We start from the raw sequence: 17,370 nt of genomic DNA, 5'->3' as shown, positions 1-17,370 counted from the left end.
TTTTCACACAAAAATGTATTTTCTAAATGAATTCTTTTGATTTTCTGTTCCCTGGACTGAGCACACCATTTACAGAAAACACAGGGGCCTCTACAAACATTTCCTAAGACACAGAGCCCCTGGCGTGGACAGCGGGTTAATACTAACAAAATAGAGGGGCTCTTTTAAAAGACGGCCAGGGCGAAGGGGTATCGGCAACTGTGGGCCGTTGGATCTAAAGCTTACGGCGCATATTATCCCGGACTCATAAATGAACCGGTATGCGCCCGTGACCGTCGGATCGGTGATCGACGGATGCAGTCTAAAATGTCGCAGATTAAATCCTACGCGTTTGACTCGCATCGGACGACCCTTCTCACCCGAGCCAACTGGCATGCGCAGGACTAATCCCGACCGCATGTATCAGATCGTAGGGTCAGGGGGCCATCTTCTTCATCCCAACGGCAGGCCATGGGGCGCGCCCAACCAGACACGGCGGCGCCATGCCACGCACCACCCCCTGCCCGGATTCCGAGCCTAAAACCCCACACCGAGACGATCTATGCGCTGCGGAGGAAAAATAGAATTGACAGGTAAGCTTCTTACCAAATGGGATGGCGTAATCACTCCGGTCACCGCTCAGAGTCGCTCTGCCACTATGTAGATTTCCCGGCAAACAATCCCAGGGTCCCCCGGCATCAATCCACCCGGAACGACCACATGATTTGCACTGGAGATGTCGGCGGAATCCTGTAGCTGGTCACCGAGGCCAAACGCGGGCGCACACCCGAATTACCTAGGGCCGCTGGATTCCCACCACGACGACGGGCTCCCACCAACGCACTGCACGAAACATGGCGGCGGTACCGGTGCACCATAGGAGGCGCGGCGCCGGGCCATGGCGGCGGAGTTTCTCCGTTCTCCCTCCATTCTTCCGTTCCGCTCGATGGAGGTGCGCCAGGCTCCCGAGGTCTCGGTGTTTGCCCCGAACGGACACAACGGTGCGCGGACCAGGTGACGGCCCTCTGCGCTCTCTACACGGTAATGGCTGCTGCGAAGCATGGCCGGGTGGGGAAGAAAAAGGAGATGCCCAGGCCACCTTTATACTAAGGAGAGGAGGTCAGTAGAGCCTGGATTGCGGATCGCACGTTGGTGAGGCGAGGTCCGCCAAACTCGGCCAAGCCGTTGCGGTGCGCGGTAATGGCGGTATGGAGACGACGACCCGGCCACAGGGGCCCACAGGCAGCGGCTCAGTGGGCGAGTCCGCGCCCAGGAGGTTGGGGCGACGCGGATTCTACGGCGAGCCCGTTGCGAAGCTTGCGCGCAGCCCGGGCAAGACGCAGAACGAAGATTTGACAGACGGGGCCAATGTGCCAGCGAGCGGAGAGAGATACACGAGGTAGAAGTCCACAGCCTGACAGGTGGGCCCCGAGCGGTAGAGAGTATGGGCGACGACCGTGCGGTGATGCTGGGCCACGCGCACACATTTAGGGAAACGAGAGCTGGGCCGATTAGAGGGACATGTGGGCCAACGGGGTGGTAAAGCCGCCTAATACAGGTTTGGCCCAATATGAGTTTTATCCTTTTACCTTTCTTTTATAATTTCCTGTTTCTTATTTCTAAATTCCAATTAGATTTAAATTCAAACGAAGTTCTAATTTTCACTCAAAAATATTCCAACATAAATGGAAGGCACATGAATTAAGTTTATTCATTTACTTACTTCCTTACTTATTTGTTTAGCCTATGTTTTCAAAATGCAACATAATATTCACTCTATGAAAGTATTTTGAATGTGTAGTCCATTAGAAATTCATTTCCAAAGCTTCAATATTTATTACTTATTTCGTTTCATGAAGACATACTTTCTAATATATATTCACTTTTATGAGAAAATCCTCCAATTTATTTATTTTTCTGAGTTTTAAAAATAAAGTTTAATGGTCCCATGTAGATTTGAGTCATCTAAATTTAACACTACATTTATCTACCAATACTCATTTAAATAAATGCTTATAATATATCATTTAATGAAATGAATAATCATTAAGTTGAATAGAAAACCTTCCTATTACTTCTTTTCTAAATTAATCCTTGGTTTCGAGATTCAGCCCTCAAAATTCAAAGCTCAAGTATAATTTGAGATATCTGAATTTACTATTTTATTTCTTTCTTTATTTATTTTAATATTTTTCCCTTATATAAATTTTGGGTCTTACAAATCCTACCCCCTTAATAGAAATCTCGTCCTCGAGATTTGTATGAAAAGGGTGTATACTCATATTGTCTCAACACATATGCACAAACAAAAATCTTAGCATGATGCATAATTTATTAGCAACTCATGGGGTCAGAATTAAATTGGTGTAATAAAATGAGATCTACTTAATTTATTTTGGAAAAGATCATGTTTGTTACACTATTATGAGATAAGCCAAGTGGTTGGGATAAGTATGTTTATTAGGACAAGATGATTCTCTAAGAATAAGATAGATTTTTTTGAGATTGGTTAGATCAATTAGGATAAGATGAAAATCCTTTCGAGATGGGATGAGTATTAAGATAAGAAAGAATCTTTCAAGATCAGAGAGAATCTTTTGAGATAAAATGGATCTATCAAGATAAGAGAGAACCTTTTAAGATAAGATGGATCTATTAATATAGGAGAGTATCTTTTAAGATAAGAGGGATCTATATAAAATGGATATACTTTAATGGAGGATAATCTAAGTTGTTTGGTGATCTCATTAATTTTATTTATTTATATTTATGCCTATATGTATATGCAGATGTAATTATGGACATTACTCCATAACTCATCACACTCAATCAAAGATCCAAATGAGACAAATATCATAAGAACAAACACTCAAACGTATAGATACCTATAAAAGTAGTTTTGTTTTTGTTCCTAAGAGTAGGTCTCTTATTCCTAAAGTCACTTTAGGCACAAGATTTCAAAGTGTGAAATCCACATTTGTCTTTAGAAGGAAAATGTAAGAATAATCGGAGTAAGCGAAAATAGATGAGGAAAGATTAAGATAAGTTTAGAAAAGAATCAGAGTAAGGTAAGTAAATAAGGGTTATCCATTTCTATCTAAGTTTCATCCTACAGTCAACATTTCCTCTGATACCACTTTTGTCACACCCCGAGATTTAAGGGACAAAGCCGGGTGCATCTCATACATGTGCCAAAGAAGACAACATATATAATAACAGAGTGTATAGAGATAAATATCACAATATAATCAGAGTACTTATTACATAGTGGAAGTCTTACAAAATAAAAGATAAATATAACAGGATCTAAAATCCATCCTTGGTGCCATAAAGTCAACTGGGAGACGCCACCTAGATCGAATCGAACTCCTCGATATGTGGCTCCACTTAAACCACCTATTCTTCTCCTATGTGGGGTGAGAGACATCAAGGGTGAGCTCACACATGTTCATCGCTCAACAAGTTGTGGGGAATAATGTGGCATGAACTCAACAAAGGTGGGAGCTCATGAAGTGTAAGGCTTACCAAAGAGAATGGTTAAAGCTGAGCATTGCTTTTAAAGTTGGTCAAAATTTTATTAGCAATTACTAAGTATAAGTAAATACCAAATCATAATAAATAATAATAGAACAAAATTAACAAATCATCACATGCAATGCATATGACAAATTGAGTTTAAGTTCCATAATTTAATCATGCGAGAGTCCTGAGCTGCTCGTGACCGTGAGCTCGGCTAGTATACCAGTTTTACAATCTACAGAGGTTGTACCCTGTAACCACAAGTCATGTATCACATGTCGCCAGGGTTTGCAAGGCCCTTAGACACTACCAAGGTGAATGGCTAGGGATCCACTACGAGGCCTTTACAAAGTTCCACCAGCTTCCGAAAACCCGCTACAGTTTATGGGAAGAGCACTTGAAAGAATCCCTCGTCTGACCGCCATCGTAGCAAAATCAACCTGAGAACCTCCTTGCATGCAACCTCCTACTGCCCTTGCCCCTTTCGGGTAAGGTAGTCTTCCACTAGCTTTCCTAGTTAGTTGGCCAAGGGCGTCCCATTAAACCCTTGTGGTGGCACGTATTTCTCAAGTTAAGCTCCATGTTCCAATTAACATTTAATGATCTTGACATGAACATAAGTAAAATAACAGAATAATTGGAACATGGATATAATGAAATATTAATCCCAAAACCATATAGAGCAATAGCAAAAACTACCCAATGATTCAGGGGTGAACAAGGTAAAAGATAAATAGACTAGGGTGACCTATTGGGTCCCATCAAAATTAAAACTATGCATGAATAGTGATAATAAATAATATTATTGGGTAACAAAAGTGGATTAAGGGTACAACTTGCCTGGCACTTGAGATTCCAGTTACCAGGGTGATTCTTCAAATCCTCGTGACCTCACGCTAATCGTAGCAATACAAACAAACATGGTATAGATAAAATTAACATCACACCAAACATAAGAACAAACTAAATAATAATGATCTACGCGAAGCTACGAGATCGTGGGATCGAGAACTACTAAGATCGGAGTCGTGGTCATCAAGTTATGATGTGATTAAATGATTAACACTAGGTTCTATGTTTATTTTATAATTACAAAGAAAAGATAACCTAAAGTAGTAATTAATTCAACTTTAATCTATGTTATAAATTGATCATAGATCATATTCTAGTAGTCCATAATGATAAGCAGTTTAACCAGACTAACCAACATCAGTTAAATAAAGATCTAATTATAAAAGAATGAGACATGGTATAATAACTATTGTTATTGCATCGTAAATATTTATACAGGACTAACGCAATTTGAACGGATCAAATCGGAGTTAAAACGAGGGAGTTATGAATTTCCTAAGGTTTTATGTATTTGATATAAGATTAATTTGGAAATAAATTTTAAAGTGGCTTTCATGTCAAAATAGAGACACTAGGTGATACACAATAATATTACAAAATTATAGAAACTAGAATGGACTGAAAAGGAGTTAAAATGCATTTTCTAGGAATTTCCTAAGACACCATTTACAGAAAACACAGGGCCTCCACAAAATTTTCCTAAGACACAGAGCCCCTAGCGTGGACAGCGGGTTAATACTAACAAAATAGAGGGGCTCTTTTAAAAGACTGCCAGGGCGAAGGGGTATCGGCAACTGTGGGCCATTGGATCTAAAGCATACGACACAGATTAGCCCGGACTCATAAATGAACCGGTATGCGCCCGTGACTGTCGGATCGATGATCGACGGATCCAGTATAAAATCTCGCAGATTAAATCCTACGCGTTTGACTCGCATCGGACTACCCTTCTTACCCGAGCCAACCGACACACGCAGGACTAATCCCGACCGCATGTATCAGATCGTAGGGTCAGGGGGCCATCTTCTTCATCCCAACGGCAGGCCATGGCGGCGCGCCCAACCAGACATGGCGGTGCCTGTGGCAGAACCTCCCAAGTTATTAGGCCCACATGCACCTGTCCTTATCTCAAAGACCTCAGATGGCTATGCATGTGCACCAAATAACTTAACAGGATCCGTCCGAGTGTCCCAAGGACCCCGGATAAACCACTTACAACCAAGATCACAAGATTAAGTAAACACAAATCACACACCAATATTTTGCAGCGGAATTTCTTTATTACAAAAGGTTACAAGTTACATCAAATTTACATTAAGTTTATCGGAGTGATTACAAAGTGATTCAAAGAAATAAACTTTGAAATGTTATAAATTACTTGTAAGTTTGAAATATATGCTAGCTTAAGTGACCATCCTCAATAAGAAGTATAGAAGAGGTACTGAGACTATTAAGAAGGCTGAGTCCACCGGCACTTAGCACCATCCACAACAACGCACTTCTATTTTCGGTTCTTCCTCCTGCTTGGGAACCACCATTGCACAAAAGTAGCAAAGCTCCGCAGGCTCTTCACCTAAAACAACATGTGACAAAGCCCTGAGTATGAAGTGTACTTTCGCAAGTCTTACCTGTCCAAATAAAAGACTCTCAAGGATATGCTGGCCTTTGGGAATCAAGGTATGGTTTTTCAATAATCAATGACTCTGTTTGCAGAAATGCTTACTAATAGTGAATCCTTAAAAGTCCAATTTTATTAGTAAGTTAAGTCATTACTTGAGTTCTAGAGTTCTTTCTACCCTAGTTGAAGCACTTGACCTATACTAGCCAATTTCTTATCAACCCTTTCTTATTCACTGGAATGATACGTGTAGGTCAGTGACCAAGTCTTCATGTCCGTGAAGTTACGGCGATCCGAATCGATTATACTCAGGTGAGGATCTCCAATCACACGACATATGTAGCACTTAACCCTTGCATAAGTCAACTCGCCACCGGGGTTCTTAAGACCAGACCAGGTTCACGCCAACCGAGAGCACAAATACACCACCGTCCAACCACTTGCCACGGAGGGTACACGCTACTCTCGCCATCTCTCCACTCCCATTGCATGTTATCTTATTCTGGTATTAGTCTGCCCGAGGCAAAGCTTACCCATGACGAGGCATGTGACCAGTTAAAGGGTCCTCGATCATCAAGCCTACATCGACAAGGTCCTTAATCGACTTAGACGGAGACACTACACCGAGACTCTCTTCTCGTGCAAGTCACCCGCCCGGTCTCAGCTTTATCATTTCAAACCCAAAGTTTGGTACCTGGCAGAGGTACATCTTTTCTGATGTTGAACCCATCATGGCCATGATGGATCCACCATCAAGTTTTGTTTTTGAAAACATCCCACCCACTTTGAAGCATCATCTTTGTCAAAACAAAACATTTTGTTTTTCTAGAGCAAAGCTAAGCATAAGAAAAACTTTTTGTAAAACAGGGATTAAGGAGAAGGAATCAAATCCAAGGAAGGAAATGCAGCAACTGGTTAAGCACACAACTCCTATCACCTAATGCATCAAGTAAGTGAGAAAGATTTTAAAATAGCAAGGAGGTGGCAAATGCACCGGGGCTTGCCTGGATAACACTAGGTTAGTGTTGTTAGACGTTGTCCACTTGGCGATCATCTTTTGTTCTGATACTTGTTCTGATTATCCATCTTCAGGTTAATCCACCAGCATCATCTTGCGAATTAGTCCACCCGTTACGTCATCTTGGGGTCGACTCAGCTTTGGTTCTCCGCATCACGTGGTCAATAAACGTACCTAAATGATTTGCATAATGCACATGAATGCATAGCACTGACTTCACTGCACAACTAAAATTCCTCGCATAAAATGTCGATAGCGCCTACCGGCAAAGCACTAAAATTACTAAGCAAATAAATTCTGCTTACCAGCATCAAACGTGACTCAATACTTGTGAGAATGTTGATAAATTCTGGCTCGGGCTTGTCGTCGGACATCTGACAGGTGTTGAGATCTTCCGCGCCCCATAACCCAGATGAGGCTGATCACGAGGAGGTGAAGCACGGCGAGGCGCGTATCGGAAGAGCTACTGAGATTAAAGACGACGACACGCGTCATGACGAGGCGACATATGGCGGGGAAAAATAGGAATGAATGACGACGAGAGACAACACAGCTGCGTGGGACTTGGCGATAACGGCGAGCTAGAGCGTTGGTTAGCTCAGCAGACATGACCAAGAAAATTTACGAGCACACGCGGGGCGAGCAGTTGAGTGACGGTGGCGGAGCTTGCTGGTTTGACACGGAAAGGACCAACAAGGTCGATCGCCAGTGCGACCATATAAAGGAGCGTAGTCCAGCACCATATTGACGATGGCCACCAGAAGGGCGAAGACGAGGTCGAGCGGGGGAAAATGGGTTCAACGGCTTGACGGCAAACGCGAGCACGCGCGAAACCCGATGGATGAGAGCGGGTGCACTGCAGAGACGATGAGCAGGCTGGGCGCAGGGACACGACAGCCACGACGAGGGAGCTCCGAGCTGGGCGAGATCTGAGCAGAGGAGAAAATGGCTGTGGAAAGCAGGGCATGGCCGTGAGGGAGCAGGAAACCGCGACGAGGGAGCTCAGCGCGCAGACTGGGCGAGCACCAAGGAGATCTGAGCTAGGGCGCAGGGAGGAAGAAGCTCCACGGCTTGGAGACTCAAGGGACTGGGGCGAGACCTCGGCAGAGAGGTGGAACGAGCTGCAGCCCACGGCCATGGGCGAGCTCGATGGAGGTCCTGACGCGCGGAAGAAGCTCCAGGGAGAGGGGCGCGTGAGGACCGCGGCAATCGGAGCGCACACAAGGAAGCAGGGCCAACCGGCCATGGCAGATCGAGAGCGAGAGAGATCGAGGTGAGCGACTCCGGCAACACACGCGAGTGATCCAAAGACATGGGGCTGGGCGCGAGTTGGCTAGGGACTCAGAGGCGCGTCGCGGGGAAGCTCCATGCCGGCTGGGGTTCAGCGTGAAGCTAGGGAACGACGGCGAGGTCGATGCCGAGGTGAGCACAGGATCCGGTGGCCTGGAGAGCAGCGGGATGCAGAGTACCATGGTGGACAACCTCCACGGCGAGCTGAGCGACAGCATAGGGGTGAGCAGAGCAGAGCCAAGCTAGGGGCGCGACAGCTAGGTACCATGACCAAGCAGGGGACCGAGCAGGGGATGGCGGCTGTCGGACCGGCGTGTCGAGCCCGAGGAAGATGACGGAACCACCCCGAGCGAGAGACTAGAGCCAACGGCGTTGGGCACATGAACCAGGGAGAGCGCGCGCCACACGTGGCTAGAGGAGGACCAACTGACGGTCGGCGCGAGCTCCATGGCGCGGACAGAGAGGAACTCGACGTACTAGAGCTGGAGGCCAAGCGCGACGAGATGGGGCGCGCGTGCACAGGAGCTCCACAGCGGGGTCGCGGCACCAGGGGATCCACTGGTGAGGTTGGCTGGCGGCAGGACACAGCGAGTCCATCGGGCCGAGCCGGTTTTATTCGGAGCAGGAGAATCCTCGCCATGTTGCATCGGTGCTACAGTCGCGATTCAGGAGAGCCTGATGAGGAGTCGAGGAGGGGGAGAAAGAGGAAGTAGGGGGAGCGAGCAGCGAGCGCGGCCAAGGAAGAGCGGCAACAGGGAGTTCTGGTCAGAAAGAGGAGCTTGAGGAGCACGTGTGTCAGGGCGGGACTTCGGGTGGCGGCGCGTTGGGAGATGGCCAGACCGAGCTTGGCCAGCGGGGATATCTGGATGAGCGTAGGAGAAGAAGAGGAGGGAGGAGAGAATATCCTGCGACAGGGATAAGGCCAACGGCTCCAGGTCGGCGAAAAAAATCTGGAGGGAGAGTGAGCGGCGAGAGGATAAGGCGGCTAGAGATATATTTTTTTTATAGAATCGTAGATATTTTGAATCACAATTTTTAGCGACGTAAAATGGGTCGAATCAAAGATTGATAACAATAATTGGACACGATTTGATTTGGCGAATTCTCAGGAGCTGGATGAATTCGTATCGTTAATTCACCTTTTAGATCAAGGCGAAAAGCACGGACCGAATTAAACATATTTCAGCTTTGTTAATTTTGCTCTGCCTGATTTGACTGACATTAGCCGCAACTATATCTGCTAATGTATACGCGATTTGTGTCGTCAAAACAGCGTGCTGAAGGATAAATAGGATCATATCCTCGCGCACGATTTCGCCCGATTCAAATTATATTACCCCGAACATTTTAGTCGTCGAGTTCAAACTAATTTGCCCGGGATAAAATCACCTAGTGGGTCGAGCTTCCGAATTTATATTCGCGCGAGCGATGAATTTTAAATAATCACCGGCCGCACCGATTTTCGAAACAACTATGTTCCGAACATCACGAAAATTTAGGAAGACATCAGATAAATAAAAACGATGTCGAACTCGCGACAGACGAAACAGATGCGATTTTAATTGGGCACCGACTCGCAAGCTTTCAGAACAATTACATTCTGAAATTCGTGAAAATTTTAGGAGTCTAAATAGATAGAAACAGATGCAATATTAAAACCGCGATAGACAAAGATGATTAAAATTTAGCATCTATTTTATCTACTGATATTACGTGCTTAAATCTATACTCGTTGTCGAGCAGAATATAAACACCAGGGGTATTACAGCCCTCCCCCTTAAAAGAATCTCGTCCCGAGATTCGGAACGAAAGACTTCTAAGAGTAGAGAAGCATGGAACCCATGTCCATATCAGCGATAACCATAAGACGGTTCCAAATACAGGCGAGTATCGCCTTACTCTAATTTAGAAATGTCCACCAATAGAGACGATGTGTGCGAGAGGAACACATAAGATTCCATATATGCAGTTTGCTTTTTCTGATGACACTGTACTATCCGAGTCGGTTGGGCTAGCGGTAGATATGCGACTTTATCCAAACAGAACCAGATGCAACCTCTTGGGTAAAACACACAGAAAGAGGTTTACCAACAAGTGGTCACGATAAGTTCATAGCACACGAGACAGGTGTGGATGTCGAATACTGTCACGGTTAACATGTGGCTAACCAGATAATTCAAGTCCACGAAAAATGATGGAGATTTGAGGAAATATCAATGAAGATATCCGTTGAGGTTGACTTCACGATCAATCCATTTTTTTAAAACATTAATCATAGCTCGACTTGATCACACATGCTGGAAAAGCATACATGAGGCGATCGAGGCACGACTAGAACGATGACCGGGTGGTTACTGGTCGACTTAATCTCGATTCTTATAAACACTTCCTTAAGATGGTTTGAACCAAAGCGAGTTTAGATAACTCGATGAAACGATCTCCAAACTTGACCTTTGATCACAAAGCAGTTACAAGTTAGAAAATCAACTTGTGTAACTACTTTTGACATTGAGCAAGTCCTCTCAGTACCATCGGTAAGCCAAGGGTTGAGAGTTCCTTTTTGTTAGAAAAAGGTCATGCATTTGGGTAGAAATCCATTTGGTCAGGTTGTTCATCTGTTTCTTCATGCGAGATGAATTATCTACTTGGTTAAGGAATATAGGGATTAATAAGAGAGTGAATGAACAAACTCCTACATCTCAGCAGCAGGGGAAACAGATCTCCATTTTGAGAGCTAATCAGTTGTCTCTCAACACTAAAAAGCTCCAAGGCTTCACCTTTACACAAAGGATGTAAAGGGAACTTCTATAAGTAGTCACTACCAAGATCAAAAGAAAAGAGGCCACACCAAAAAGTGGTATGACCCTTTTGATCCAACAGAGATGATGGACGTTGCTTGATCACTTGACAAACAACATAGAAATTGTTTCAAGGAAGAGATCTACGGGAAATAACACCTCAGTGTAGTTCCACAATGGATCATGACCAGAGACCTTGGTACCGACATGCACCAAGCAGCAAAATCCTTTGTGCGCATTCACAGGAGGCTCTCAGTTTCGCCGCGGTACCATAAGTTCCTAACCATGACACCATTGCAAAACTGGCACCAATAATGAATCTCACATGGTAAGAACAATTTGTGCAGAGACAACATATCGATATAGTCTCATAATAGATTATGACTACTAACGGTGATACCAGCGCGTACCAAGTAGCGCAACCATGTGTGTGCACCCACAGGAGGCCCTCGGTTTCATCGCGGTGAAATCGGTTTTAGTCATAACACCATTACCAGACATAACCAATAAGAAATCTCACACGACACCAATAGACTGAGCATGGATGGCAATATACGAAAGACTCTACCTGTGAAAACGGTTACAAGTAGAGAGTCAAATAGATTATGGCTCGATGAAACGAACAAGGTATGGCCATAACCTCAACTTGATGAGAGAAGTACGATGGGAGACTATTACTTCAGCCCCAAACATATTTCTATGCCCATCATAGAGATCACAAGGTCAAGAATTAGTATCTAATTAGATACAGAGGGAAAACAAGCATAAGATTAAGTTGGTATGCCTTCGATAGATAGGGAGAAACAAAGGCATCAAACTCAAGAAAATGATCGGACATGTCTTTCCTAAATTAGGTTGATAAAGCAACATGGCGATCCTTAAAAACAGGCAAACTGGATAAGGTACATCAGCTTGCACCAACCGAACAAAAGTATGTTTTAGGATGAAAATATGACCATAAGAGCCACAAGTTGGCTGTTAAGATCAGGGACTCGAGATTTTTTTTAAGTTTGAGTGAATATTAGTTCCAATAAGGGGATTACCTAAACATCTATTTGCATGAGCTTGGTCATGGAGTGATAATGGAAAAATCAACTTCGGGTCACGGTTCGCTATATAAGAACATGACCTAGTTTTGGGTTTAGGCAAACAAGTCACCAACATTTTATTGGCACATCCATACAAGAGCAAACACGTATAACACCTAAATAGATTACCTAAAGAACGGAGGACAACTATTTCATCGAAATTCGTAATTCAACATTAAACCACATTATCTACAATCACTAGTTACTGGAATAAAGATGAGAGAAGCATTTTGGGTGTATAGGTGACAAACACGATGCAACAATCAGGATGCATGCTCGTCTTATTCGTCCTCACTAATTTTGCCAACATAATGTGGCAATAACGTTCTATATCGGTGGCATACTTACGAGTCTCACGGTATTTTGCTAGTCATCAGCTACATATACATTTTCGAGGTTAGTGTACCTGCAGAAAAGTCCATCACAACCCAATTTCCCATGATGCAGTTCACACATGACAGTTTATCATAGGTTATACTCCATATATTGCTATACGGAGGTCAGCTCATCATTAAGCGCTGTGCCACGCATAGGCGTCGTTGCCACACTTTAACCATAGGGCAACCCATTATGGTGACTCACCTTCTTACCTGAGCGTAGGTGCGTCGTTACAAGTACATTACACTTCTTAGTATTCCCATGTCTGTATACCCATACACATCCATGGGGTACTGAATTCCCAGAAAAGTAAATACTCCACATCGCAGCCTTCATATATACATATGTGTAACATGTATATAATCAAGCGCTTTTTATACTCTTCCCTAGACCGACGTTTGTTCGGTCATGCTCTCACATCTCACCTTACCTTGAGCGTCGATCGATTCAAAACTGAATGGCCTCAAAATAACAATACACATGTATGCAATACCCCCGGTTGTGGGTTAGTGGTTTTGAACTAAGCCACCTGATAGTCCTTAGTTTTAGGGCTTAACAGAGGATGTCGCTAGCATTATAGTTTTTCAAAACTGTTTTTCAAAGCCAAACAATGTGTTTAGTTGAAAATAGGTTTTTCGAAATCAAAAATTTTGTTTTGAAAATACGTATGTGACCGTATATACTTAATCCTGCTCCGATACCAGCTGTGGCAGAACCTCTCAAAGACCTCAGACGGCTATGCATGTGCACCAAATAACTTAACAGGATCCGTCCGAGTGTCCCAAAGACCCCGGATAAACCACTTAGAACCAAGATCGCAAGATTAAGTAAACACAAATCACACACCAATATTTTGCAGCGGAATTTCTTTATTACAAAAGGTTACAAGTTACATCAAATTTACATTAAGTTTATTGGAGTGATTACAAAGTGATTCAAAGAAATAAATTTTGAAATGTTATAAATTACTTGTAAGTTTGAAATATATGCTAGCTTAAGTGACCATCCTCAATAAGAAGTATAGAAGAGGTACTTAGACTATTAAGAAGGCCGAGCCCACCGGCACTTAGCACCATCCACAGCAACACACTTCTATTTTCGGTTCTTCCTCCTGCTTGGGAACCACCTTTGTACAAAAGTAGCAAAGCTCCGCAGGCTCTTCACCTAAAACAACATGGGACAAAGCCCTAAGTACGAAGTGTACTTTTCGCAAGTCTTACCCGTCCAAATAAAAGACTCTCAAGGATATGCTGGCCTTTGGGAATCAAGGTATGGTTTTTCAATAATCAATGACTCTGTTTGTAGAAATGCTTACTAATAGTGAATCCTTAAAAGTCCAGTTTTATTAGTAAGTTAAGTCATTACCTGAGTTCTAGAGATCTTTCTACCCTAGTTCAAGCACTTGACCTATACTAGCCAATTTCTTATCAACCCTTTCTTATTCACTGGAATGCTACGTGTAGGTCAGTGACCAAGTCTTCATGTCCACGAAGTTACGGCGATCCAAATCGATTATACCCAGCTGCGGATCTCCAATCACACGACATATGTAGCACTTAACCCTTGCATATGTCAACTCGCCACCGGGGTTCTTAAGACCAGATCAGGTTCACGCCAACCGAGAGCACAGATACACCACCGTCCAGCCTCTTGCCACGGAGGGTACACGCCACTCTCGCCATCTCTCCACTCCCATTGCGTGTTATCTTATTCTGGTATTAGTCTGCCCGAGGCAAAGCTTACCCATGACGAGGCATGTGACCAGTTAAAGGGTCCTCGATCATCAAGCCTACATCGACAAGGTCCTTAATCGACTCAAACGGAGACACTACACCATACTCTCTTCTCGTGCAAGTCACCCGCCCGGTATCAGCTTTATCATTTCAAACCCAAAGTTTGGTACCTAGCAGAGGTACATCTTTTCCGATGTTGAACCCATCATGGCCATGATGGATCCACCATCAAGTTTTGTTTTTGAAAACATCCCACCCACTTTGAAGCATCATCTTTGTCAAAACAAAACATTTTGTTTTTCTAGAGCAAAGCTAAGCATAAGAAAAACCTTTTTGTAAATCAGGGGATTAAAGAGAAGGAATCAAATCCAAGGAAGGAAATGCAGCAAGTGGTTTAGCACACAACTCCTATCACTTAATGCATCAAGTAAGTGAGAAAGATTTTAAAATAGCAAGGAGGTGGTAAATGCACCAGGGCTTGCTTGGATAACACTAGGTTAGTGTTGTTAGATGTCGTCCACTTGGCGATCATCTTTTGTTCTGATACTTGTTCCGATTATGCATCTTCAGGTTAATCCACCAGCATCATCTTGCGAATTAGTCCACCCGTTACGTCATCTTGGGGTCGACTCAGCTTTGTTTCTCCGCATCACGTGGTCAATAAACGTACCTAAATGATTTGCATGAGCCAGGGAGAGTGCGCGCCACGCGTGGCTAGAGGAGGACCAACTGACGGTCGGCGCGAGCTCCATGGCGCGGACAGAGAGGAACTCGACGTACTGGAGCTAAAGGAAAAGCGTGACGAGATGGGGCGCGCGTGCACAGGAGCTCCACGGCGGGGTCGCGGCACTAGGGGATCCACCGGTGAGGTTGGTTGGCGGCAGGACACAGCGAGTTCATCGGGCCGAGCCGGTTTGATTCGGAGCAGGAGAATCCTCGCCATGTTGCCCGGGTGCTACAGTCGCGATTCACGGGAGTCTGACAAGGAGTCGAGGAGGGGGAGAAAGAGGAAGCAGGGGAAGCGAGCAGCGAGCGCGGCCAAGGAAGAGCGGCAACAGGGAGTTCTGGTCAGAAAGAGGAGCTTGAGGATCGCGCGTGTCAGGGCGGGACATCTGGTGGCGGCGCGTTGGGAGATGGCCATACCGAGCTCGGCCAGCGGGGATATCTCGATGCGCGTAGGAGAAGAAGAGGATGGAGGAGAGAATATCCCGTGACAGGGATAAGGCCAACGACTCCAGGTCGGCGAAAAAAATTTGGAGGGAGAGTGAGCGGCGAGAGGATAAGGCAGCTGGAGATATTTTCTTTTTTATTATTTTTTTAGAAAATTGTAGATATTTTGAATCACAATTTTTAGCGACGTAAAATGGGTCGAATCAAACGAGATTGATAACAATAATTAGACACGATTTGATTTGGCGAATTCTCGAGAGCCGGATGAATTTGTACTGTTAATTCACCTTTTAGATCAAGGCGAAAAGCACGGACCGAATTAAACATATTTCACCTTTGTTAATTTTGCTCTGCGTGATTTGACTGACATTAGCTGCAACCATATCTGCTAATGTATACGCGATTTCTTCGTCAAAATATCGTGCTGAAGGATAAATTGGATCATATCCTCACGCACGATTTCGGGCGTTTCGAATTATTTTACCCCGAACATTTTAGTCATCGAGTTCAAACTAATTTGCCCGGGATAAAATCACCCAGTGGGTCGAGCTTCGGAATTCGTATTCGCGCGAGCAATGAATTTTAAATAATCACCGGATGCACCGATTTTTGGAACAACTATGTTCCGTACATCACGAAAATTTAGGAAGAGCTCGGATAAATAAAAACGATGTCGAACTCACGACAGACGAAACAGATGCGATTTTAATTGGGCACCGGCTCACAAGCTTTCAGAACAATTACGTTCTGAAATTCGTGAAAATTTTAGGAGTCTAAATAGACAGAAATAGATGCGATATTAAAATCGCGATAGATGAAGATGATTAAAATTTAGTATCTATTTTATCCACTGATATTATGCGTTTAAATCCATACTCGTTGTCGAGCAGAATATAAACACATGGGTGTTACAGCGCCATGCCACACACCACCTCCTGCCTAGATTCCGAGCCTAAAACCCCCACACCGAGACGATCTATGCGTTGCGGAGGAAAAATAGAATTGACAGGTAAGCTTCTTACCAAATGGGATGGCGTAATCACTCCGGTCACCGCTCAGAGTCGCTTTGCCGCTGTGTAGATTTTCCGGTGAACAATCCCAGGGTCCCCCGGCATCAATCCACCCGGAATGACCACATGATTTGCACTGGAGATGTCGGCGGAATCCTGTAGCTGGTCACCGAGGCCAAATGTGGGCGCACACCCGAATTACCCAGGGCCGCTGGATTCCCACCACGACGACAGGATCCCACCAACGCACTGCACGGCACATGGCAGCGGTACCAGTGCACCAGAGGAGGCGCGGCGCCGGGCCATGGCGGTGGAGTTTCTCTGTTCTCCCACCATTCTTCCGTTCCGCTCGATGGAGGTGCGGCAGGCTCCCGAGGTCTCTGTGTTTGCCCCGAATGGACACAACGGCGAGCGGACCAGGTGACGGCCCTCTGCGCTCTCTACATAGTAATGGCTGCTGCAAAGTATGGCCCGGTGGGGAAGAAAAAGGAGATGCCCAGGCCACCTTTATACGGAGGAGAGGAGGTCGGTAGCGCCTCGATTGTGGATCGCACGCTGGTGAGGCGAGGTACGCCAAACTCGGCCAAGCCATTGCAGCGCGCGGTAATGGCGGTATGGAGACGACGACCCGGCCACAGACGACCACAGGGACATGAACATAAATAGAATAACAACATAATAATTGGAACATGGGCATAATGTAGTCACCACAAGGGTGGAATGGGACGCCCTTAGCTTACTAACTAGGAAAGCTAGTGGAGGACTACCTAACCCGATAGGGGCAAGGGCAGTAGGGGAGTAGGCGTGTAGGGAGGTTTCCGGGTTGATTATGCTGCGATGGCGGTCAAACGGAGGATTCCTGCATTGCTCTTCCTAGAAACTGTAGCGACTTTTTTGAAGCTAGTGGAACTTTGTAA

The 17,370-nt window shown here is 44.9% G+C and overlaps 1 long non-coding RNA gene across 1 annotated transcript; it reads right to left on the bottom strand.

Moving 5' to 3' along the window:
• Positions 1-5,614: 5,614 nt before the first annotated feature.
• On the bottom strand, positions 5,615-16,854 carry LOC100279694 (uncharacterized). The gene is made up of 2 exons (NR_157254.1): positions 16,466-16,854; positions 5,615-5,923 (listed from the first exon to the last, which is right to left on the bottom strand). It is a non-coding gene; the product is annotated as an uncharacterized lncRNA (long non-coding RNA).
• Positions 16,855-17,370: the final 516 nt, after the last annotated feature.

Source organism: Zea mays, chromosome 8 (genome assembly GCF_902167145.1).
Source record: "Zea mays cultivar B73 chromosome 8, Zm-B73-REFERENCE-NAM-5.0, whole genome shotgun sequence".
NCBI lineage: Eukaryota > Viridiplantae > Streptophyta > Magnoliopsida > Poales > Poaceae > Zea > Zea mays.
The sequence above is the reverse complement of the archived record's forward strand: the minus strand, read 5'-3'. Positions and strand labels throughout refer to the sequence as shown.